The 26,309-nt window shown below is 48.5% G+C and overlaps 1 protein-coding gene across 1 annotated transcript in view; it reads left to right on the top strand.

Moving 5' to 3' along the window:
- Window positions 1-26,309, top strand: part of SLC2A9 (solute carrier family 2 member 9) — a 220,925-nt gene that overhangs the window by 108,339 nt on the left and 86,277 nt on the right. The window lies entirely within an intron of this gene.

Raw genomic sequence — 26,309 nt, 5'->3', positions numbered from 1 at the left:
CATGTAGCAATACTTGGGAATAAGTATTATTATTTCTATTTTACAGATTAAAAGCTCAGCCTCAGACAGGTTTAATAATTACCCAACTGACTGCAGCAGGAAGGCCGGATAGCCTAAGTTTTTGGCTTTGAAGCCTGTGACCTCTTTGCAGTAGAACCAAAGTCCTGACTTGTTTTAGGGGAACTCAGGAGGATGTCCCCAAAGCTTAGAGTCCTGGGATAGGAAGCCAGGCAGGGCAGTCCTCTTCAGTCTCGCATTTTTCTCAAGTGGACCCAACCGCTGAGTGTGTGAGAGCGCTTACTTTCTGTGAGCTTTTGATCCAGAATTCTCTGGACCTCAATCCCTGGAAGAGGAGAGAGCTTGATTTTCATAAGAATATAAGGGGAAACGTATTCATCTATGTTAAAATAATTTCAAGCCCCAAACAGCCCAACATTTCTCCTGATAAGGATCTTTATTCTTCAGGGACTTCGAAATCACACCTTTTCTCTTTGAAATGAAGAATCTCATTTTGGGCATGACCCAGCTGCTTTCTATAGCTGGGGAAAACATTCAGCTGGGTTGGGAGCAGCCACATAATGAATTTCCTTTGAAGGGAAACAGGAAACAAGAAAATTGGAGCCTGTCACCTCTGCATTCATCCCTCACTCCAGAGCTCCTCACAAGTTTGATGTCTGTGCTCCTTCAGATGACATTCAGAGACCCGAATCTTCTCTTTTACATAATTCAGCCTTTTCAAGTGGGGCAGTTCGAGTCCAGTTAGCTCCTGGAGTTAGCTATAACTCATAGTCTGCCTCTTTGACAATAGGAAAAGGAATTAAGTTCTGTGTGGGAAGTGGTAGAGCTAATGCCTGCCAACTGCGACGATCAGGGTTTATTTGGTGAGAGCCCACAGCCGTGGTCAAAGTGCTGCCGTTCTGGGCTCCTCAAAGTGTGGTTCCTGCCCAGACCGGTTCCTTCCGAATCTGAAACTCTGGGGTGCAGCTCAGCAGTGTGTACTCTAATGAGCCCTCCAGGTGCTTCTGATTCCTGGTCAAGTGATTCAGAGCAAGGACCCCGAGACCAACACCCAGGTTAGGATCTCAGCTCTCACCCTCCCTAGCTCTGTGACTTTGGGCAGGTTGCTTAGCCTCTCTGGGCTTCAGTATCTTTGTTAGTAAAATGAGGATAAATGTGCATAGCTCACAGAGTTCTTGTGAGAATTTATGTTCTCAGGACAATGCCTGGCACGTGGGAGTCAGTCCCTCAGTATTAGCTGTTTCGTTTCCCTGTGGGCATGGTGTGTGCTGGACACTTGACATGCGTTACTCTTTCCTGTGAGCCTTCAGAGCTGGTTGTTCTCACGTCAGTCTTCCCCAAATAATCCCTTCTCAGAGGCTCTCTTTGTCCCTTTTCAGAGTCAAGTGGTCCTTCACCTGTTGGTCTTTCCTGGGAACTGAGGTCAGAGATCTCATCTTTGAATCATCCTGGGTCTGACCATGGTGTTGGTGACACTGAGATGCTCCCTAAATGTGGAAGGAATGCAAAACATTCCTTGACCTCCAAATGATGAAGAATACCCCAATTAATGAATTTTCTTTTTTTTCCTTAAAGATTTATTTTTTAGGGAGGGGAGGGGCAGAGGGAGAGAGAGAATCTCATGAAGACTCCCCACTAAGCATGGAGTCCGATGTAGGGCTTGATCTCACAACCCTGCATCAGATCCTGAGATCATGACCTGAGCCATAACCAAGAGTTGGATGCTTAACCAAGTGAGCCCCCCAGGGGCCCCCCAATTCATTAATTTTTCTAATGGTTCTTCACTTCCAAAAATGCAAACAGACCCTCATGCTCACCTACTGTGAAATGTGTGGGCAAGACTCGGGCCACTGAGTATTGAGAGTGCTGTGACTTTGGGCGAGTGACCTCTCCTGACCCTGAGCCCCTCATCACTAAGAAGGGCTGGCAGTAAAGTCGCCCTGAGGCTCCTGTCTACTTGAGCTTCTGGTTTGATGGCTCATTCAGTGTAGTGATGCATGTCCCTGGCCAAGGGGGCACTTGAGCCTCTCTGTCAGCTCAGCTGGTATCTCAATCTATAAGCAAGGAAGGTTGGAGGGCTACAGAGATAAATTTAATAGTTCTTGAAGCCATGTCATCTGGAATCTTCAAGAAAGTCTTTGAAGCTTGCCTGAACTTTGCTGTCCTGTCTTCAAGACAGCCACAGGGGAAAACGAAGAGTTGAGCCACCCACTGAGTGGGTGGCCCGGAGTGGGTGTTGGAAGGCAGAGAATTCCTGAGCCCACATCGGGAAAGATGAGCAGCTCTGGGGATGGCTTGGCCACGAGGCTCCTGCCCTGTGACTCCCATGGCCCCGACAGCCAGGCTGGAATTGCCTTGGATGAAGCCTTGAAGGCAGGGGGATTCAGCAAAGGTCAGGCCCAAGAGTGGGGTCAGTGTCATCAGACCTGGGTCCAGAGCTCCAAGAGTTGACATCTGCTATGGGCCCCTCCCTTCTAAGTCCATGTGTTAACTCATGGAGTCCATGCAATGACCCTATGAATTAGGCACCATCGATATCATCCCCATCTCACAGGTGAGAACCCTGAGCCACAGAGAGATTAACAAATGGGCTTCAAGGTCACCCAGGTAGCAGGCAGCACCGCTGTGTTTGAACACAGGTTGCTAGAATCCCTGCTGTTGCCATTTCGGCCTTGGCCTTTCTTGGGCAGATCCCAGCTCAGTAGAAGCTCTTACATCAAAATGCTCCCAGTCCATGGCCAGCTCTTACTATCTGGTTGGTCTGGTTGTAACACATTGCTATCAACAAATGCTTCTGAACAGCAGAGGTTCACCCTCTCCCTCTCCAGGTGTTTGGCCATTATACCATCATTCTTTTCCAAGGGGTTGCTGGGAAGATGAGAAGATGGGTTGGAAACTGTGATCCACTCATTCCTACACATGTGTGCAAAGGGGTCACATCATCTGCAGTCTCCAGGGCTCTTTGTGCAGCAGAGCATCCTCACTGGGATGCAGACCCAGTTCTCAGAGACATGCAGCACCTGACCCTGAGCTGCACAGCTGCCAAGGAGGACTGGGCCCCAGTCCCTGGCCAACAGGCCCAGCTTTGTCCACCGTACCGTGTAGTGGCCACTTGCTCTTGGAAACAGGTCCTGAGCCCTGAGCTGGGTGCCACCATGTGCCCTCATGCTCTCCCCAAACACCAGCTGGGGTGGAGGCTCAGCACAGGTGAGAGGACTGGGGCCCAGGGAGGCTGAGCAACCTGCCAAGGATGACCCATCCCTCACATAGCAGAGGGGAGAGGAGAGGGTAGCCTGGGGCACCAGAATATGCAAAGTGCTTACCCTGTGTGAAGCAGTGGTTTTATCCATAACCTTGCCTGAACCTGAGAAGTACCTTCTTTGTCATCCCCGCTTGACAGGCTAGAACATGGAGACTCAGAGAGGGAACCTTGCCCAGAGCCATCTGGCTGGTGGTCTTGGACATGATCTGAACCTGGATAGGGGCAGGCATTACTAATTTGTTGTAGTGTGTGAGACCTCCTAATGTCATGTTTGGTCCTTCATCTCCTGTCTGTGAAGACAGGAGTTATCTAACTCTCAGCCTGTGAGTAGGGCATGTGCCTGCCACCTAGAAGACTCACAGCAGGTGCTACTGAATGAATGGGTTTCCTGGGTCAGAAACTGTGTAGAGCTCTTCACCGGCATTGTCTAGTGTGATCCCCACAACACACAACAAGCCTATCAGATGTGATTGCTATGATTTACACCCACTTTACAGGTGAGCAAAACGGGTCCCAGCAGAGTTTGGAGAACTTGCCCAAGGCCACACACCAGTAGGAGTTCCAGCCTGGGCTCAGCCCAGGCAGTCTGGCCCACACCCTGGCTCTTATCACCCTTCTGTAGTCAGGACTCAGCCCAGGGCTTCCTCTTTCTAGGGAGCTGCTGCCCAAGATGCAGGGTACAAAGTCTGGGGTGCTCAGGAGCACTGCATCCAGATCTGACTTATCATTGGGCAACTTCTAGTGTTTACAGCCGGCAGGAGCTCAAGCCTCCATTTGGACCATTTGAACAAATTCATTGTGTATTCATTCATTTGACAAACATTTATTGAGCACCTACTGTATGCCTGCCACTGTTCCATCCTCTATATAGCAGTGGACAAAACAGACAAGGATCTCTGCCCTCATAAACCTTGCATTTTAGTAGAGGACATAGATCAGAGACAAACGAATATATGAAGTGAAGCAGAATAAAACAGGAGGGTGGGGGAGGGGGGCGATGGAGGCTGCTTTAGACAGGGTGGCTAGTGGGGGAGGCCTCTGGGGCTGAGAGGAGTAGGAAGCCGGGGAGTGGCTGAGGCAGATCCCTGTGAAGCATGTCATAGCTCTTCTCCAGAGATGCCTCTGCCGGATCCCTTTCCTGACCTAGCTTTTCCCCTCTCCCTGCTGCTCCTGACCATCTCCCTCCAAGTCTCCCTCTCATTCAGCCCCTTTTCCCTTTCTCCTCTTTCTCCCACCAATGCCCCCAAATTCAGGCCCTCCTCACTCCTCCTCTGGACTGCTGCAGACGACTCGAATCTATAATCTCTACCTCCTATGGGCGTATAATTCCGATCAACTCATTTTGCTCAAATCACCCAGTATTTACTGAGTGTCCACCACATACCAGACCCTCCCCCAAAGATGAGGCAGGTGAAGTCCCTGCCTGCGAGGGGCTCGCTGCCAGAGGGGCAGATGGAAGGGACCGCGGACACAGGGGGACCGTGGAGCGACCCCAAGGGTGGGATGACCAGGGGAGCAGGCCCAGCACAGTAGAGGAGGGCAAGGGAAGCCTTTTGGAGAAGGTGGTGTCCACCCTGATGGTTAGGGGACGACAGGGTAGCCGGGAGGTTGGGGGGACACCATCCCAGGCCAAGCAATCAGACTGTGCAAAAAACCCAAACAGAAGACTGAGAGAGCACGAGGCACATTAAAAAACTGACAGTGGCCCAGGGAGGCCAGCAGAGGTGAGGGGGGCAGGTCAGCTGGGGCCACACACACATTCTCCCCGCCCTTCCTTGCTCCTGTCATTTCAGTCCCGCCTGCCAAACCGCCTTCCTCTGGCTGTGCTTTGCTGGGGTCGCACCAGCCCCTCCGTGGAAGGGCACGGAGCACGGTGGAATGCTCCGACTTGGAACTCGTAAAGTTGTAGATTTCCTACCTCTGCTACTTTCTGGCTGTGGAACTTGGACACGTTCCTGCTGTTCTCTGAGTCTCAGTTTCTAGATCTGTAAAATGGGCACAAGAATGCATACTCAATGGGGTTAATGTAGTCATTGAAAGACACGCTGTGTGTAAAGTACTTATCACTATATTCTGTAATAGTTGCCATCTGGCTAAACAGTGGATCCTGTGTCTAGCCAGTGAAGCCCAAATTCCTCAGTCTGGCCTCCAAGGCCCCCACATTCGGGCCCAGGGCCCAAGCCTAATGCATCTAACCTCTAGCACCATTCAGCTATCCACACTTTCCTGAATGTCCCTTCTGCTCTTCCACCATCCTGTAATCCTCCTGCCATCCCCTCTGCCTGGTACCATTTATTCTCTCTTACCTCTTTCAATCCACGTCACTTAACCTTTAAGAAAGGCCCAGCTCCAGCAGTTATAAACTCAGAACAGGAATATAATTTAACAGCCTTTCTGAAAATAGAGAGGAGAAGCTAAACACCACTTGAGCTTGGCCTGATGCTCCCAACAAAAGCTTTTCACTCGCTCTGTTGAGTTCCCTTAATAGCATTTTCTGGGCCTTCGGTCTGATAGGGCAATATCGGGACATGCCCTTTCTTATTGCTTCCCTCTGACTTCACATTGACCGTAATCCCTTCTGGGGCCAAGCCTCTCTGATTCGGAGTCACCTTTCCCTGCACTGCCTGGTGTGGAGTAGACCTCACTGATATTGTTGACTGACTGAAAAAGCATTTCGTTGTGGAGGCTAAGTAGCCTCTTCTATTAGCTTAAATCAGTGGAGGGCACTCTCAGGAGCTCGTGAAGGTAGAGCTTGTTTTCCAGGCCAAAGGGCCTATTCTGGTCTTCAGTGCCAGTCTGTGCAGTTTCGTGGAGGCTGAGAGACTTGGTAGGCTTAGGGCCCTGGGGAAACACCACCCAGACACTGTACTTGCATAATTAGATGAGGCAGATGCTGTTTCTGGCTGATTTCAAGTCCTAATATTGGAACAATAAGACTCCTCTCACATGTAACTCGACCCCTGAGCTTCTCAAACAGCCCTCACTGATCACAGTTCCTTCCTATGCTTTGAATACTGAGGGGAGACGATCACCCTGTTAGCCTGGGTCCCTGCCCAAGAGAGCTTGGTGTTGAAAATAACAGTGATTTGAAAGAAATCATCCCGCTTCAACCTGCGCACACACACCACCACCCCCATCCCCCATCCAGCTGTGTCAGACCTGGTTATGACTCAGCACCTCCCTGAGACCAGAACATTCAGGTTGCTCAGGCCCAGGCCAGTTCACGTTGTGTGGCTGAATCACAGCAAAGGGAACTGAGCCTAGAGACGAGGGATTCACCACCCTGAATCTCGAGGGGATGCACAAAACTCCAGAAAATTATCCCCAATAAAAATTACTCCTATCTCAAATTCATACTTGATTTAAAACAAATTTTTGATTATGTTAGTCAAAATAATACATGGAAATGGTTTAAAAAGGAATCCTATACTACTAAAAGACTTGTAAGGAATAACAGGGGTCCATTAATTCACCTACTAGAGTCTCTTATCTTTTAGCTGTTATTTGATAATTCTCCTATATTTTAAGATAATTTGAACTAGTTTTTTATAATAAAGCTGTATCTATATATAATCTTTATAAATAATTGGTTGTAACACTACTTCTAGATTCATTAGCTGTAGACATTTTCATTGATGTCCTATTGTAATAGTTGAGGTCTAGGCATCCTTACGCCACTATGTCTCCCCTCCCCTTTCTCTATCCTACCAATACAGTTATAGCACAATATTTTATTAATCACTAGTTATATTTATATTATGATTATGTACCCCAATTGCTTTCCTTTTTCATGCAACTTTTCGTTTCACCTGGAGTTAGTAATACCTTTGTTATTTCTCACTTGCTTAGTTTTCTTTGTACCTACAGTTGATTTTTTTCCAAATGCTTTAATATTAAGTATTTGGCAATAAGTTTGCAAAGTGCTAAACTATATTGCAAATGTTCTATGAATTTGATTTTTGTACCTCAGTCTTCTGGCCTGTTGTTTTAATCTAAACTGGTTGTCTCTGGTCCTGGTGCAGATCTGTCCTCCTGGGTTTCCTGTATCTCTCTAGCAGGTAGGATCCACTGTTTCCTAGGTTCTATGTCTTCCTCGCTTATTTTCGTTTCGCTGAATCATTTCCTCTAGGACTTTCCTAAGAAAACATGAGGGAAGGAATATCTTTTTAAGATTTTTTTTTTTCTTATTTGATAGAGAGAGACACAGCGAGAGAGGGAACACAAGCAGGGGGAGTGGGAGAGGGAGAAGCAGGCTTCCCGTGGAGCAGGGAGCCCAATGTGGGGCTCGATCCCAGGACCCTGGGACTATGACCTGAGCCGAAGGCAGATGCTTAACAACTGAGCCACCCAGGCGCCCCCGGGAAGGAAAATCTTTTGAGACTTTCCATGTCTAAAAATTATTCTACACATACACCCAATAGATAGTTGGTTGGATAAAGAACGGGTGGATATAATTTTTCTCAAATTTTAAAGGCATGGCTCCACTGTCCTCAAGTATCTGGCAATGCTGATGAGAAATCTGATGACTTTATTTCTGCTCACTTGTAAGTAAACTATTGTTTACTTCTGGAAACTTCTAGAATTTCTTTTTACTCTTGTTTTATAATTTAACAATTTGTATCCTTTGGTGTGGGTCTTTTTCCTTCATTGTAAAGAGTTCTCAGTAACTTCTATCAGTGTACAGACTCATGTCCTTTCATTCTGGGAAATTTTCATATGTCACTTCTTTGGTAGTTTTTCCTCTCCATATTTCTATTTTCTCTTTCTTAAAATCCTTGGTAGTCAGATCGTAGACTGACCTTCTAATTCTGTTTTTAATCTTTCCTTTCCTTTTCTCCATCTCTCTCTCACATGGGAGATTTTCTCAAATTCGTTTTCCCACTTATTTATTGCATATTTTTATTGCTTGTTACCATATTTTTAATTTCTAAGGGATTTTTTGTGTGTCACTTTTTCACGGCATCTAGTTCTTGTTTCCTAAACACAGTATCGGCATCTATATCACAGAAGGTATTACTGATGGGGCTTTTGCCCCCTACATTTTATTTTGTTCTGCTACTACATTTTCTGTTTTTACTCCCAATTTTGTTCTTTTTATTGGTTTCTTTTGACCTCTCTTCTTCAGGTTGGAGACCTCCTCAAATATCTAGTGTTCCCATGCAGATTTAAAACAGGATGAGCAGAAGCTCTGGGTGAGGGATGGGGCTTCACCCAGGAAGATGAAAGAGCGAGCAGCATTTTTGTTGGGAGGCCCTAGTATGTCAGCATGGGATCCTTTTCTCTTTGGAGGTTGGTTTCTCTAAACAGAACGGGAGGTGCCTGACTTGCAGCAGCAGGTCAGATGAAGGTGATTGGGAGCACTGGGCTTTATTTTCTAACTTTCGGCTTCATGTTTTGTTGCTGTGCTTGGTATACCCATGTCTGAAGATACCACGGTCCCACTAATTGCGAGACTGAGCCAGTCCACCATGGGCAAGAGAGCTAACTGGCTGCAAGGCGTGGGCAGAGGATGAGAGTCTTTGCTCTTTCACTCAACCTCACCTGCCTTCAATGGTCCCTTGTTCCAAGCATCAGGGTCTCGCTTCCTCTTAGTGCCTCCCAAGGGCTCAGATTGCCCCTTTCCCCACTTTGCTATCCCACCTTGCCCAACGTCACCACTTCTATTTTCTTGTTCTCACAGTTAATACCATTGCATTCCTGGACTGTCGTTTTCAGGAATCAGAGAAGATAATGGGCAATCTGCCTTATTTATCAGATAATTTCCATGCCTTTTTTTTTTCTCAATCCTTTAATATCCAATACAGAAAAGGCATCCAGGAAATTTCGAATAAATGGATTTTAGAATGATCAAATTATAAAATGCTAGACTGAGAAAACATGAAGGAAAGCCTGCAGTATGCATATCATAATGGGGGATGGAGGCTCAAATAGCACCCAACCTCCGCTTGAATGCTAAAGTGCTGCCCCATTTTGCCAAGTCCCTGGGCCAGAGTACTGATATGTGACCTGAACACCCCGAAAACTTAAATTTTTAGGATTGAAGAATTTAAGTACTGTAACTCATGAATCATAGAGACTTGGTCAAAGAACATCAAAACCATAAATGCATATGATTCTAGGGCTTTTGCAAAGCATTTACAATACAAGAGTTAGGGCTTGCTAGGGTTATAGGACATTTGGCTCATACAGTCCTTGAGTAGAAATTGACCGTAGCAGGGGCGCCTGGGGGGCTCAGTCGGTTGAGTGTCCAACTCTTGGTTCCGGCTCAGGTCATGATCTCGGGGTCGTAGAATGGAGCCCTGCATTGGGCTCCGTGAGCAGGGAGTCTGCTTGAGGTTCTCTCTCTCTCTCTCCCCCCCTTTTCCCCTCCCCCCATGTATTCTCTCTCTCTCACGCTCTCTAAAATAAATAAATAAAATCTTAAAAAAAAAAAAAACTGACCATAGCAGAAACTGACCTGACTCCTTCTGGAATGCGGAAATCTCCTCAAAACAGCACTAACTTTGTCATTTTTGCTATTGGTCAAACACTTATCAAGCTCTCACTCCATGGAAGGCACACTACTGTGTGCTTAATTTTACAGATGAGCAAACTGAGGAACAGAGAGGTTAAGTTAATGTATGGCTATAGAATCGGTAAGTGTCAGGACCCAAGCCCAGGCAGTCTGGCTTTGGATTAGGTTCTTGGCTTTTCCAGCACAGAGAACTTTATGAGCTCTACCCTGGAGCTTGGAAGTCAGAGCCCTCTCTACCCCTCTGCCTTCATCATGGCCTCTACCTCCCTGCTATCTCCATAGCTACTTCAGTTCTGTAACCACTCACCCAAATATTAAATAAATCCATTGTAAAGTACCTGTCCCCTCTGAGAAATTTACTTTCCAAGGTTTTCTGTTTGGGTTTTTTTGTTTTTTTTTTTTTTAAGATTCCCGGTTAAAAATTTACGTACTTTCTCTTCTCATTGGGAACAATGGAAAGCATTTACAAAATTTGGGTTCTGGCATCTTTAGCTTATTCTTTAAAAACAAGTGCATGTCTTTTAGATAAAGGAAAGTTCTCAAAAAACCCAAATACCTAAATACCATTTTTTGTAAAGCCAAACTTTCCTGAGCCCATAATTACATTTTGCCTTTGACCCTACTAGTCTCTGTGTGTGGACCATGGCAAAGTTTAAGTCTCCAGAACCAAATCAGACCAATGTGGAGCTTTACTGTAACTATATTTTTCTCTTCCTAAGATGTGTGTTTTGAGACTGATAATGAATATTTCTTTAAAAACAAAAAAGAGAATTACCTATTCCAAAATGAGTCCAAGAGCAAAACAAACGTCTCCCCAGAATTCCAGAGAGTGACAACAGAGAAGAGGAAATTGATTCACTATAGCCAGAGACAAGAATGGCCATGCTTTTTGAAATCATATAAAGATGTGAAACCAGAAGCAGTGGATGTCGGCTTAAGTCTGAGAGCCATTCTGATAAAAGTTGTGGTAGGAAAGTAGTTGGAAATCGTGGCCTCAGTGAGTGTGACACTGGGGCAGGGCTGGGGTGGAGAAGCTGAGGAGTTCGGGGAACTTAGTCATCCACGTTTGCTTGTTTCTTTTACCTACTACCCTCTTGCAGTGAATGTTGCAAGCCCAGTACTTGTCCCCAGTGCCTAGCACACTACATCCCAGGGACACGTACAAGAAGCCACATGTCTCTATTTTCCCATGATCCACTCAGTCCAATCCAAGTTCACACTCCCTGGGGCCAACAAGAGTCTCCTGTGAATGGCCTCTTTGGGCATTTGCTTCCTTCCCAGGGTCGTATGAGGGCCCCAAGGCCGACACGTGCTCTGCTCTTTCTCCCATTGGTTCCTCCATGGCTCCTTCTGCCTGGGAGGGAATCGGCTGAGCGAATTATGCTTACCCAGCCTCCTGCCCAGTCCGGCATGTCCTTGTGGTAGCAGGTGGCTCTGCTGGTGACGGATGTCCTCTCTGGCCAGCCAGGCTGGAGGACACTTGCTGTTGTTTGCAGCTGTGGCTCTTCAGGTCCTACTCCCTGTCCTGCTCAGAACATGATGAGACAGAGAGGCGCCTGGTGGCTCAGTTGGTTGAGCTTCCCACTCTTGGTTTTGGCTCAGGTCATGATCTCTGGGTCGTGAGATCAAGCCCTGCATCAGGCTCTGCACGCAGCACAGACTCTGCTTGAGGTTCTCTCCCTCTCCCTTCCCCTCTGCCCCAGCTTGTGCTCTCGCTCTCTCTCTCTCATAAATAAATAAATAAACTCTTAGATGTCCATGCAGGCATTCCCTACGTGAGGTTCTACCACTCCACAGAGCTTTAAGCAAGAGAAGGACAGTTTTCAGCTCATCACAGAAACTATACCCTTGTCTTCCTTCTCAGTCCTAAAGACTCAGGTCGCTCTGCTTTTTCTTATTCTTTCCTCTCAACAAACACCTAGACTTTTGGTTTCTACCTATTCTTTCCTTGGAAAGCCTTGAATGGTTTAGAGTTTGGATCACAAAAGAACAAATTTGGGATTAGGAAAATGCTAACTATCTTTCCATCAGGAATGAACATGTTTCTCCAAAGCAAAAACATACATTCTACCTGTGCTTTCTTTTTTTTTTTCTACATTTATATATCAATATTTTTATTTTTTTAATTTTTTTATTATGTTAATCACCATACATTACATTATTAGTTTTTGATGTAGTGTTCCATGATTCATTGTTTGCGTATAACATCCAGTGCTCCATGCAGAACGTGCCCTCTTTAATACCCATCACCAGGCTAACCCATCCTCCCACCCCCCTCCCCTCTAGAACCCTCAGTTTGTTTCTCAGAGTCCATAGTCTCTCATGGTTCGTCTCTCCCTCCAATTTCCCCCCTTCATTCTTCCCTTCCTGCTATCTTCTTTTTCTTTTTTTTAATATATAATGTATTATTTGTTTCAGGGGTACAGATCCGTGATTCAACAGTCTTGCACAATTCACAGTGCTCACCATAGCACATACCCTCCCCAATGTCTATCACCCAGCCACACCATCCCTCCCACCCCACCCCCCAATCCAGCAACCCTCAGTTTGTTTCCTGAGATTAAGAATTCCTCATATCAGTGAGGTCATATGATATATGTCTTTCTCTGATTGACTTATTTCGCTCAGCATAATACCCTCCAGTTCCATCCACGTTGTTGCAAATGGCAAGATTTCAATTTTTTGATGGCTGCATAATATTCCATTGTATATATATACCACATCTTCTTTATCCATTCATCTGTCGATGGACATCTTGGCTCTTTCCACAGTTTGGCTATTGTGGACATTGCTGCTATAAACATCGGGGTGCATGTACCCCTTCGGATCCCTACATCTGTATTTTTGGGGTAAATACCCAGTAGTGCAATTGCTGGATCATATGGTAGCTCTATTTTCAACTTTTTGAGGAACCTCCACGCTGTTTTCCAGAGTGGCTGCACCAGCTTGCATTCCCACCAACAGCGTAGGAGGGTTCCCCTTTCTCCGCATCCCCGCCAACATCTGTAGTTTCCTGACTTGTTAATTTTAGCCATTCTGACTGGTGTGAGGTGATATCTCATTGAGGTTTTGATTTGGATTTCCCTGATGCCGAGTGATGTTGAGCACTTTTTCATGTGTCTGTTGGCCATTTGGATGTCTTCTTTGAAAAAAATGTCTGTTCATGTCTTCTGCCCATTTCTTGATTGGATCATTTGTTCTTTGGGTGTTGAGTTTAAGAAGTTCTTTATAGATTTTGGATACTAGCCCTTTATCTGCTATGTCATTTGCAAATATCTTCTCCCATTCTGTCAGTTTTCTTTTGGTTTTGTTGACTGTTTCTTTTGCTGTGCAAAAGCATTTTATCTTCATGAAGTCCCAATAGTTCATTTTTCTACCTGTGCTTTCTTATCCTGCTAGTTTAACTCCTCAATGATTCCTGTTTAACTCCTGATCAGCACACACTCTGGAGGCTAAGTTTTGTTTTTGTTTTTTTTTAAGACTTTATTTATTTGAGATAGAGAGAGAGTGAGAGAGAGAGCAGAGAGAGAGGGAGAAGCAGGCTTCCTGCTGAGCAAGGAGCCCAACACGGAGCTTGATCCCAGGACCCAGGGACCACTACCTGAGCTGAAGACAGACGCTTAACAGAGTGAGGCGCCCCAGGGCTAAGTTTTGACTGAGAGTTATCCAGTAGCCTGAGGGCAGTTCCCCAAAAGAAAGCTACAGGTGCTGCTTCTTGGACAGAGAGTCATCTCAAGTCTGTCCTCCCCATTCCATCCCCCACCAGATAAAACACAACCACCACAACAGGAAACATTAAAAAATAAATAGACATTACATGGACATGGGCTCCAACATCACCTACTCACTGGCAGTCCTGGGTGTGTCCTCAGGTGCTACTCCCTGTCCTACTCAGAAACAGAGGGGCGCCTGGTGGCTCAGTCAGTTGAGCTTCTGACTCTTGGTTTTGGCTCAGGTCATGATCCATGATCTCTGGGTCGTGAGATCAAGCTCTGCATCAGGCTTTGCATGCAGCACAGACTCTGCTTGAGGTTCTCTCCCTCTCCCTTCCCCTCTGCCCCTGCTTGTGCTCTCTCTTTCTCTCTCATAAATAAATAAACTCTTAAAAAAAAATAAGTGGCAAGATAGGGAACACCTGTGGGAACAGTCAAGCTTGGGTGGTCAGGCAAGGCTTCTTTGAGAGGTGGCATTGAAGGTGACTGGCCAGAGCAAGCTTACAAAGATGGAGAAGAGGTCAAAGCCAAAGGATGGCAAAGGCAGGGATGAGTGTGGCAGGTTTAGGAAGAGAAAACATGGTTGGGGCCTGGAGTGAACTGGGAGGGTGGTATGAGACAGAGGTCACAGAAATAGATAGGAGCCTGAGACGGACAGATAAATGGCTTCCAAACCTTTGTTTCCGGGGCACCTGGGTGGCTCAGTCGTTAAGCATCTACCTTCAGCTCAGGTCATGATCCTGGGGTCCTGGGCTCGAGCCTCACATCCGGCTCTCGGCTTGGTGGGAAGCCTGCTTCTCCCTCTCCCTCTGCCTGTGCTTGTGCTCGTGCTCTCTCTCAAATAAATAAACAAAATCTTTAAAAAAAAAATTTGCTTCCCAAAAAACCCACAAAAACTTTTGCTTCCATCCAAGATTAACCCTCCTACCTTAACCACCAAGAAACAGACAAAATATATGAAACAATGTTTTTTAAAATTGGACTGTAGTCAGGGCAAGCCAGCAGTCCTGAGAAAAGGGAAACAAATAAGGGAGGCCCCACACCTGCCCAGCAGCACAACCGGGTGGGGGGGTCGGGGGTGGAGGATGCTGGAGAGGAAGGAGCTACCAAGAGGAGAGTGATGGAGAGAATCAGCTCTGGATATCAGCAAAACACAAATGCAAAAACAGCAGGAAATCTATTGCGTCAAAAATCAGGCCATGGCATCGCTCAGAGTATTTTGTAGAAGCTGGTATGTCTAGAAGGAACAACGGAGCTGGCCTGGCCAGTCTTCTCAGCCAGCTGACGACGGAACGATGGGAATGACTTGCTCAGAGACACAGCCCAGCCCAGCAGCAGGAATGACAGCCACAGTTTAAATCAAATGCGGGCACAGCACCCACTCCATGACAGACACGTTCCAGGCACTTTGCACATACTGACCTGTGTCATCACAACAACCCTGCTGAGTAGGTACAATTGATTGGCATCACACCCATTTTGCAGATGAGGAAACTGAGGCACAGAGAATTTAAGTAACTTACCCAGGGTTTCTCTGCCAAAGAGCAGCAGAGCTGGGACAGGAATTCAGGTGTCCTCAATCAGGAACCCACCACCTTCCCAGGGGATTCAGGGTCTTGGATCAGGGCAGCCAGACCCCTCAGCCTGAGACTCCCAGCCCCCACACCGCGGCCCTGGACCCCAGCCCGGCAGGCGCTGTCACACGCAGTCAATGCGCATTCGCTCCGGCCGGTGATCTCTGATATAACCAGCTTCTTGGCCACGCTGGACTCCAGCAAGAGAAATAGGCACAAAGGCAACATGATCCCAGTGCCACATTAGAAGGGCTGTAACAGGTGCCAGTGGAGCCCCAGTGAGGGGTCCTTTAATTCTGCCTGCAGGTGTCAGGGCAGGCCCCACGGGGAGGTTTGCAAGGAGGAAGCAAGAACGTGCCAGGCAGGCCAGAAGAAGTCAAAGGGCTTCCAGGCAAAGGGAACAGCATGTGCAAAGGCTCAGAGGTGTCAGAGACCAGGAGCTCTCTGAGAGAGCCTGGAATCCCTGAGGATGGGAAGGGGCTGGGGAAGGAGCTGAGGCTGCAGTGGCGGCCACATGGAGTGCCTGGAGTGCCCAGCTAAACAGTGTGAGCCTTATTCTGGTAGTTTCTTTCCACAACAAGGTGTGACCTCTCCTCAGACTCCTGGTCACAGGCTGGGCTGGTGCTGGCTGGCAGTCTTCGCTGGCCCAACCAGCCTTTTCTCTCAGGCACCTCCACCCACCTGCCCACTAGAATCACACATAGCCTGCAAGTAGGGACGCACCTGTGCTAGGTAGCTGGTGGCAAGAAGCAGTGCCAGAAAATAGCCCTTGGCTTGAAATCTCTGCCTTTTTTTGGCTTTGTCTCCTAACATGTAAGGTATTTGAAAGATCAGGAGAAAGGGTGAGGCTCTGAAAAGACCCTTCTTCAAAAAAAACCAATAGTACTGAGCGGAGCCTCTGTTCATCCAAGTGCAGCAGGCACCCAATGGGCTGGGATGTGGTGACTCCAGCTTTATGAATGGGGGGCATGTCAGAGGCAAGAAAGCTATGGCGGAGACTCCCTGGGAAGAGCTAAGTACAGGCCTCCCCACCTGCTGTTACTGTCCTCAGACCTGCCCTGTCCTTCAGGACATGTGCATGGCAGAATGAGGGTGATGTGAGTGAGTTAAGGAAAGGAGAGCCTAGCATCACTCTGGAAGTCCAGTTTCACACCCTACATGTGCTGAAAGTCAAGGGCACTCAGGCAGAGGGGATGGGGGTGTGCACCTTCATGCAGCCTAGCATCTCACAGATGAGGAGACAGCGCCCTGAGACAGAAGGATGCCATGCTCCTTCTCAGTGGGCTCAGCTAAGGGCCACCAGGGCTGTCTGTGTCCAGAGCAGGAGTACCACGTAACTGGACAGAGACCTCGGGGGAGAAGGCATACAAGGACGGGGGCAGTGGCTGGTGAGATTCAGTGGGGGCCCCTGGGAACAGGTATGATGGTCCTCAACCCCTAGATTTCCTGCATGGATCTGAGACGTGAGTTCCATATCCTCAACCCAGACTCCAAGTCATAGGCTCAGGGCAGCAGGTCTAGCCTCAACCCACTCTTCGATTAGGATGGACTACCTACATAGGCTCAGGACTGCAGCAAAGGGAGAAAAGAACCAACATCTATTGGCTCCCACCTGTGTACCAGGGCCATGCTCAGGATATCACCTCTATCACCCTCATAGCAACCCTGCAAAATAAGTGTTCATCACCATCCTCATTTCCTAGGTGAGACTACTGTGATTCCAGAAAGAATAAGTCATTTGCTCAGAGCCCCATATCTTGTAAGGAGAAGAACCAGAATTTGAACTTGGGTCTAACTCCAAAGCTGAACAGAGCTGCAGAAGGGAAAGACTGACATCCAAGGTCACAGAATCCTTGGTAACCTGGGCTGGTCCCTGGCCCTTAATAATCAGGCCTCACACCATACATATGCCCCAAATTGAGGTCATTCAACAGGAAAATGCAATTCCCATAGGCATCCTTATGCTTTTAAAGCCTTAGAACAAACCATATTTATCTTCCTTTCTTGAGTTCCACTTGGAGGACACTATCTGATGGTAGATGACCCACAATGGGGGAGGTGAAGGAGGTAGCAGACAAAGCCATGGTGTGAATGGGTCTGAACAATGAGACCCAGAAACCTGGATGACTCAGCTAGAACACAGAAGGCTGACAAAGGGATTAATAATGGGCTTCAATGGAGGGGGCTTTATTTAGAAAAGAATGGGGCTACCTAATTCCTCAGGAAAGAGAAGGGCGATCTCTGTAAATGTAAAGTCAGGGAAGTTGGGTCTGCCTCAGCAAAGTGCAGCTGAGGAGTGCCCTGTCTGTCCAGGAGGCTAGGGTGGAGGTAGAGTGCCGTTCTGGGTACCACACTGCCTAGTTAGTCCCCGCTTGGCCATTTAGAACATGTGTGACTGTGAATGCATGACTTCACTTCTCCATGCCTCAGTTTCCCCAACTGTAAAATGCAGATGAAGGCAGAGGTACTGGGAGGATGAAACTGAGTTACTGTGTATGAAGCACCCAGCAAATTTGAATGTGCTTGGTGCCAGTCTCTTATTGTAGGTTGGCTTGGGAATGTACTCTGCAGGTCAACAACCTTTTAAAACTGCATGGATTTCTCTCTCTTGAATGGAGAAGGGACAATCTTGATTTTATGGAAGATCTTGCTGCAGAATCAACCGGTCTCTCCACCTCGGGATCCTTATCAGTACAACGGGAATAATAGCTTCTGACCTTACTGTCCCATAAGATTGCTTGAAAACTAAGCAAGGCATAGGCCAACGAAACCCTTTGAAAAGCAGAAAAATGCTGTAGGAAAGGGGGCAGGGACCTGGCATGTCTTAAAGCAATTATGGGTCACTACTCGGGTGCTTCGCTCACATCTAGAACTCACAGCAGCTTTCTGAGAGGCGAGTGTTTTGCCCTTGGAAGGTAATGTCAGTGTTATTTCTCACACAGGAAAAGGCAGGAGTACTCCTAAGCCCATGTTCAGGAGATCCCTGTTATTGTTCTGTTGAAATAGAATCAGAACCTGAATACATACAAAAATAGTGATTCTAGAACAATCCATTTGCTACAATGAATTGAACTGTGGTAGCAGCTGGATTGTGCTGCGTAGGGTCAGATGGTATTGATTTCTGCACGATCTAGAGTGGAGATGGTGACAGATGGACCCATTGGCGAGGCAGTGTAGACACAGCTGGGCACAGGCTCCCCACTCCGGGGCTCTGTAAAGCTGAGGCCAGCAGGGTCCCTCTCTGAAAGGTGGTTATGGGGATGGCAAGGTCAAGAGATTCCAAGCACATTTGTTGACTGATGCTGATTCCCTGGTAAGACCCAGCAACACGCGAGGGGCATTCACACATTTCACCCAGCATCCCTTCTGAAGGTGAGCACGTTTCCAACTCTTTCTCCTTACAGAAAAGGCTGCACCAGCACCTTGCCTTGATGGAGTCCCTAATGTTTTGGTAATAGCCAGAGCCATTGGAGCTGAGCTTGAGTGATCTCTGATGAGTTCTGTATAGGATTCTCTATGGAGAAGCAGAACTGGTTGCGCCTAATATAATCTGCATATAACTTCTCTATTCACTCAGCAGCTACCTCGAGGGAAGGTGACGGCACGATGTCAGGAATAATGTCATGGAAGGAGGCCCATGTAGGAATCAGAAGAGCCAGGCTCTCATTCAGCTGCACCCTCCAGTTTCTCACGTGCCCTTTCATCAGTTGCCTGACCTTTCTGGGCCTCAATTTTCTCTTTATTTATTTATGTTTATTTATATTTAGACTTGATTTTTTTTTAAGATTTTATTTATTTATTTGAGAGCAAGAGAGAGCATGAGCAGGGGCAGGAGCAGAGGGAGAGGGAGAGTCAGACTCCCTACTGAGCTGGGAGCCCAACGCGGGTCTCAATCCCAGGAGCCCGAGACCACGGCCTGAGCCGAAGGCAGCCACTTAACCGACTGAGCCCCCCAGGCACTCTGTGGGCCTCGGTTTTCTCTTTTATAGACTGAAAATTGTAATAGTACCTCGGAGGGGAATATTTTTATGGCATTTCGGCCCTTTAATAGGATACCACTTGGGAAGTTGGAGCTTTATAAATAATAAAGTACTTTAAAAGCAGGGGTGTGTGTTATCTCACAGTTCCACATCTAGCACAGCATCGCTGCCCTGTGCCATTCACCTTACCCAGCACACACGCGGTCAGCAAGCTTTAACCGGACACCTGCCGTGCGCCAGGCGCTGCGCTGAAACATGAAAGAATGCAGCAGGGGGATGGCCCCGAGGAGCTCAGTCTAGTCAGAGAGACACCCCCAGAAAGAAATCTGTTGCTACACGAGGTAATGAGTGCTTTAATGGAAGTCTGTACCTGGTGGAGATGTTATCCACGGGTGGGAATGCTAAACTTGGAAGGATAGATAGGTGCTGTGCAGGTAGGGGGCAGGCATTCCCCAGAGAAGAAACAGCACATGCAAGAACGTGACATCAGCTCAGAGAGTCAGGGAGGCTCGCGGATCGGATGGGCAGGACCAGAGCCGAGGCCCCTGGGCCGCTGACCAGCCCGCAGCAAGGCTGGTATAGCAGGGTTCTGGTAAGACAGAGCTTTATACTCCTGGCTAAGAGATTTGGGCTTGACCCCCAGGGCAATGGGAAGCCCCTGAAAGGTCTTGGAACACCGCATCCCTTCCTGGAAGGATCGCTCAGGCTGTGAGGAATAGAACGGTATGCGGAGGATTTGGGAACAGTCGAGATGCTGCTGTAGGAATCCAGGCGAACCGTGGGAAGAAGGTCCCCTCAGGCTAATGCTAGCAAGAGAGAAGGGGAGGAGATGCATGAGAGAAAGACTGAGAAACAGCCAGTGGGGCCATGGCAGGGCAGGTGGCCAGTCAGATGGCAGCGGGAGGGCTGAGGGTCAATGGCAGGCATGCAGACACTAGGTTTCCGAATTGGGTTGCTGGACAGGTGGTGATCAAGGGACAGGCCTGGGTGGGCTGGGAGGTGAGAGACCCCGTGCTCAGATGTAGAACCAAGAGTTATGAGTGGAGCTGCCCCCAGGCACCTGGCATTGAGAGGAGCCCCAGGCAGAGATGAGGGCTGGACATGGACATTTAGAGGCATGGGTCCACAGGTGTGTCCTAGGTTGGGTTTCCCAGCAAAGAGACCCTGAGATGGAGGTTGGTGAGCAGGAAGTTGATTGGGACATGAGCTCAGCTCAATACCTGCCAGGAAGTAAGGGAGGTAACAGCAGAGGGGGAAGGTGAGCTGCCCTCAGTCATAGAGATCTTGGCCTAGCTCTGGACCTGGGAGGGCCCCTCTGATTGTCCCATTTTCACACAGAGGAGGAGAGGCAGGCCATTGTACCCCCATGTCAGCCAGCCCCTAGATGCAGGTTGCTCCTGGGGAGGGGTGGGCAGCCTTGGTGGAAAAAGGCACCCTCCAAGGGCACGTCTTGGGGAGACCCAGCTGTGGTCCCAAAGCCAACAACACTCCTGGCAGCTCGGTTCTGGGCCCTGCGCCACCATCCACTGCAGGTGGAGGGGAGGCCCTAGGCTCTCACTGCCCCTGGAGCCACCTGGGGAACGTGAACAACCTGGCACCCAAGCCACGCTCCCAGGCCAGAGAACCCCAAATTTCTAAGTGGGGGAGACAATGGGCATCAGTAGTTTTTAAAACTCTCCAAGTGATTCCAACGTGCAGCTAAATTGAAGACCCACGGCCCTGGGGAAGCACCGGAGATGAACAGAAAGAGGCCTGGGCTCACATCCCCGGGTGCTCGAGGAAGCTGGAGGAGAACAAGGAGAGGTGGCCTGGAAGGCAGGGCCTGGGGCTCAGAGAGAAGTGGTCGCTTGCAGCAAGAACCTGCATGGTGCCCTGCCTGGGGGTGGGGGGGTGGGGGCGTGGGGAGGGGGGATGGCCCAGCCCCTCTGAAATGTACCTGGGCTTGGCTTCCATCAGGTATACAGATGTGGAGACACTGCTTTTGAAAGAAGGGTTCATTATTCACAGTTCCCAAGCACAGGGCCGATGCCACCCCATGCAGGGCCACGGGAGCAAGTACCAGGGTCCCTGAGGAAGCGGAAGGAGGGAGGGGAAAATAAGGCCTAGAGCCTTTATTTTGGTTCTGCATCAGGAATGGGCAAGGCAGGGAGACAAGCTTGAACAAGTTTAGGACTGCATAGTTTGAATGATTTCAGGCCGGCTCTGGGCTGTGGGGACCATCTAGCTGTCTGATACCTGACCTTCAGGGAACTTAGGGAGGGAGGAATATTGGCTTATGTGTGACAGTTGGATAAAGAGGTCACTGGGGGTGTGGACTATGGTTGGTTTGTGTGTAGAAGGCATGCTCTCAGGCAAGTTGTTTCCTATGACCAGACTCAGCCAGCCCTGGGAGGGGCAGTCTCTGCGGGATCAGTAAGGACCCCAGATGCCAAAGCATCATAAAATACAGAAAATAAAAAGCGTAATTAATAAACCTGCCCTGTGGGTCCTCAGCTTGGAGATCGGAGTGGGCTGGATTTCAGTAGCAGTACATGGTAGCCTTGCCCCTGGATTGCTCGGGGCTGCAGAGGACATGAGTCTTTAGAAGAGATGCAGGGGCGTCTGGGTGGCTCAGTCAGTTAAGCGTCTGCCTTCAGCTCGGATCATGATCCCAGGGTCCTACCATTCAGTCAGGTTGATTTTAATTATTGTTTTGAAACTGTGATCCTGAGACTGTGTCCTAAGATTGAGGCCCTGGGACGGGGCAGGGGGAGCACCCCCACCAATTAAACATTAAAGGAATGTAGGAGACAGAAACCAAGGTTGTACTTTTTGATGGCATCATGAATTGTGTGTATTTAACACATGTTGCATTTGTGCGGCACTGAGCACAGAGCTTGGCATGTGGAATGCTTGACAAACATTCAGCTGTTACTATAATCAGATCCTAAATGTGATGAAATACAAAAATCCTTCATTTCGTCCCCCTGTCGGTTTTGTGAGGTAGACTTCCTTCTTCCCCTTCTCCCCTCTAGCAGCACTGAGTTGCTGTCCCGGGAGCCTGTCCCATTGGTGGCCTGAGTGCTGACCAGCTTCACCTCCCCTGTCCATCTTGTGGGGGTGGAGGGCACATGACGATGTCCTTCCTAACTACCTGACTTGGGGTAAGATCAATGGTTCCAACTCTACTTAAGATTTTGTGCTGTCTCATCACAGTCCAGGAAGATAGTGTTTATGGAAAGGCCTGAAGTCATCGACAGCTTGGGGGCAGTGCAACCTAGAAGTCAATTTTAAAAAGGAAACCTTGCAGATTCAAGAACAAGATAATTGTGTTATCGTGCGACCCACTCACCTTACCTGAGAGGGAGTTGAAAATCATCCTGACTGACAAGATGATGCATTTTTCTTTCCTCCTGAATAAAATAAGCAGGTTTAAGAACCCTGACCTCATGCTTTACCGAACGTAGGAGGCTCTAACCAGCATTATAGAGACTCATCTGAGACTGACTTTCCATAGTACCTTGTTGTCCTGTGTTAGGCGAGTAATACACGTTCTTTTGAACACATCTTCTGTTGTGAACAGCTCCTAAAAAAGAAAGTTAGAGGCTATTCTCTGCAGTTGCCAAGGGCTCTGTGTGAAGGGATCAGGGTACACACTCGCTCGTTCCTCCCACAGATACTCAGTGCTGGCACGCTCTCTGCCCCCAGGAGGCAAGAAGTCCTAACTGTGGTACAAAATGTTGAGTCCTTGGCTCTGTGCTGGGACCAGATGCCCAGGACCACCGTCAAGGGTCACTGAGGATTCTTTGGCCTGAGGCAATGGAAGAAAGTCAGATCCCAGGTCTGGTGCCCTTGTGATCCCTCTGTGGGTCTCCATGGATCAGAACTCTGGTTCTCAGACCCAAGACCTGATGTCTCCCTGATGTCTCCATGACTGAATTGTGGCCTCGATGAACCGGGTAACCTCTCTGTGCGGCAGTGAATGTTTTTGAAACATGAGCATGATAATGGTCTGTACCTCAGAGGGCTACTGTGGAAATTCAAGGAGATAATCTATGTAATAGGCTTCTCACCACAGCTGATAATAGGAACCACTGTCTCCTGTTGAATGCTTACGGTGAGCAGGGTCCTGCTGAGCCCTTGATATATCCGTTAACTCCTGTAACGCTCCTGATAACCAGTGAACAGACATTAGTGTTATCCCCATTTTACAGAAAGGAAGACTGAACATAAGCAGTTAGGTTGCCCAAGGCCACAGAGAACGGGGGATAGAGGCAGGATTCAAATCCAGACAGCTGTGGGATTTGGGATTTTATAGGAACCAAGTTCATGAACTCCACTGTGGGCTAAGCTCAGCTCCTCCTGAGTAAAATGTCCCCCGAGCTCTACTCTGGACATTCCTGCCATTGTCCTTCCCGGTGCAGACACCACTAGCATCCTGAGCTAGGGGTGGCCCCCCTTGAGCTCAGTAGTATCCGCTTTTCTCCAGAGGTGGGGACCAGACCACAGCCAGAGTGATGTCCTTAGGAAAGAGTCCACGTGTCCTCACCTTTACGACACCACGGATCACAGGCTCTACCACAGACCTGGCTTGTCAGTAATAATAGAAATCCACGCACTGTGGTCCCTGACAGCATGAGACCAGAAATGCTGGACTGTCAATTCAAGGAAGGGGAAGGTGTGCAGAGCCGTCCCCAGCTCCTGGTGGTCCTCGGAGCCACGTCCACGTGCCATGGAATGGCAGCAGAACCATCCCTGACCAGCCTCCACCCGAGCTCCCATGTCTCTGGCATCGCCTGGCCCTGCGTTCTCGCCACAGTGGTTGTTTCCCGCTGAGCCTGGGCAGATCAGGCCTCAGTCGTACATGCTGTTCCTACTCCAGGACTGTCCTTCCTGCCCCCCTCCTCCTTCCGCCCTTTGGCAGCTCCCAGGATCTCACCCCTGGAAGCGCCCCTCTGTTAAGGTGCAGGGGCACCTGGGGGTCTTGGCGTGACTCCCACCTGCATAGCTGCTGGCTGGCAGCCTCCGCCCGGGCTTTGCTGTCTCCACATCTGGAACACGCAGCAACAGCTCTGGCTTCCCTGGCTGCCGGGAGGTGACATGAGACAGTTGTGTGACAAATGAGACAATTGTGTGACAAGCTCACACCACGCCTGGCACATAGTAGGAGCTTAACTGGGTTAATTCCCTTGTCTTGCCCCTCAGCCTTCTGTTCTGCTCTTCCTGAGGCAGCAGGTAAACTCTAAGGAAAAACAAAATCAGCAACAACACACGCACACCAAGTAGGCGTAGCTAAAATCCCACTTACACGCATGCCATTTTCCTTTCTCCCTCGGTCTTTTAAAAAAACAGAGCTATAACTCACCTACCATAAAATCCACCCTTTTAAAGTGGTTTTTAGCATATTCACAAAGCTGCACGTTCATGGCTCTTTTCTTTTTTTTTTTTTTAATTTTTTTTATTGTTATGTTAATCCCCATACATTACATCATTAGTTTTAGATATAGTGTCCGTGATTCATTGTTTGTGCATAACACCCAGTGCTCCATGCAGAACATGCCCTCCTCAATACCCAACACCAGGCTAACCCATCCTCCCACCCCCCTCCCCTCTAGAACCCTCAGTTTGTTTTTCAGAGTCCATCGTCTCTCATGGTTCTTCTCCCCCTCCGATTTCCCCCCCTTCATTCTTCCCCTCCTGCTACATTCTTCTTCTTCTTTTTTTCTTTCTTAACATATATTGCATTATTTGTTTCAGAGGTACAGATCTGAGATTCAACAGTCTTGCACAATTCACAGCGCTTACCAGAACACATACCCTCCCCAGTGTCCATCACCCAGTCACCCCATCCCTCCCACCCCACCCCCCACTCCAGCAACCCTCAGTTTGTTTCCTGAGATTAAGAATTCCTCATATCCGTGAGGTCATATGATACATGTCTTTCTCTGTTTGACTTATTTCACTCAGCATAATACCCTCCAGTTCCATCCACGTCGTTGCAAATGGCAAGATCTCATTCCTTTTGATGGCTGCATAATATTCCATTGTATATATATACCACATCTTCTTTATCCATTCATCTGTCGATGGACATCTTGGCTCTTTCCACAGTTTGGCTATTGTGGACATTGCTGCTATAAACATCGGGGTGCATGTACCCTTTCGGGTCCCTACTTTTGTATCTTTGGGGTAAATACCCAGGAGTGCAATTGCTGGATCATATGGTAGCTCTATTTTCAACTTTTTGAGGAACCTCCATACTGTTTTCCAGAGTGGCTGCACCAGCTTGCATTCCCACCAACAGTGTAGGAGGGTTCCCCTTTCTCCGCATCCCCGCCAACATCTGTCATTTCCTAACTTGTTAATTTTAGCCATTCTGACTGGTGTGAGGTGGTATCTCATTGAGGTTTTGATTTGGATTTCCCTGATTCATGGCTCTTTTCTAACCCCAAATATTGTCATCATCCCTCAAAAGGAAGCCCATCCCCGGGGGCAGTCACTGTCCCCGTCCCCGCTCCCTCCGGCCCCCAGCAACCACCAGTCTGCCCTCCACCTCCCCCTGGTCTCTCACTTGGAGTTCCCCACCAAACCCCAAGCTGGCGTTGGCCTGGCCGGTTCCTCCCAGCACAGTGGTGACATCAGAGGAGTCTTGTGAATATAAATCATTGTTCTACACAGAAAAGGGAGAAGGATCGAAGGTCTCTTGAAAATCAGGACCTGGGCATTGCCCTTCCGTGAGCCAGTTGGCCTGCTCCGTGCTTCAGGGGTCCCTGTCTGCTCGAGCCTCGAGCCTTCCGGGAACTGGGAACTTACCGGGGTCTCTGACCTCAGGGGCCTCCTTAGGGAGCCAGCCCTGGGAGAACACTAGAGGGAAGTTCTGCCCCTGAGGGCACTCAAAACCCGACCCGAAGCCACCTGAGCCTCGGCCCAACGGCCCATTGTGTCAAGTCTTTTCAGGTCTGAACATGCCTCCTTGCGGGCCTCCTTCGCTTTGTGAGGAAACAAAACATGTCAGGAATTTGGCATTGAGCGTTTTGCTTTCTCCCCATCAGAACTGCCTCCCATTGGCATTCTTTTCTTGCAGAGGCACAGTGAGAGTTTCATTTGTAAACGGGGGTTAAAAAAAAAAAAAAGCTCAAGAAGAAGGCTGCTCTGACCAGCATAGGAACAGCTCCTGGTGCTGTGGGCGCATTAAGGTGATGGCTGCCGCTTGAGGTAGCCCAAATGCCCCTTGAGTGGCGTGGGCTGTAGGGCCCTGCTTGCTTTCCC

Source organism: Phoca vitulina, unplaced genomic scaffold (genome assembly GCF_004348235.1).
Source record: "Phoca vitulina isolate PV1807 unplaced genomic scaffold, GSC_HSeal_1.0 scaffold3, whole genome shotgun sequence".
NCBI lineage: Eukaryota > Metazoa > Chordata > Mammalia > Carnivora > Phocidae > Phoca > Phoca vitulina.
This window is presented reverse-complemented; position numbering and strand designations above follow the sequence as displayed.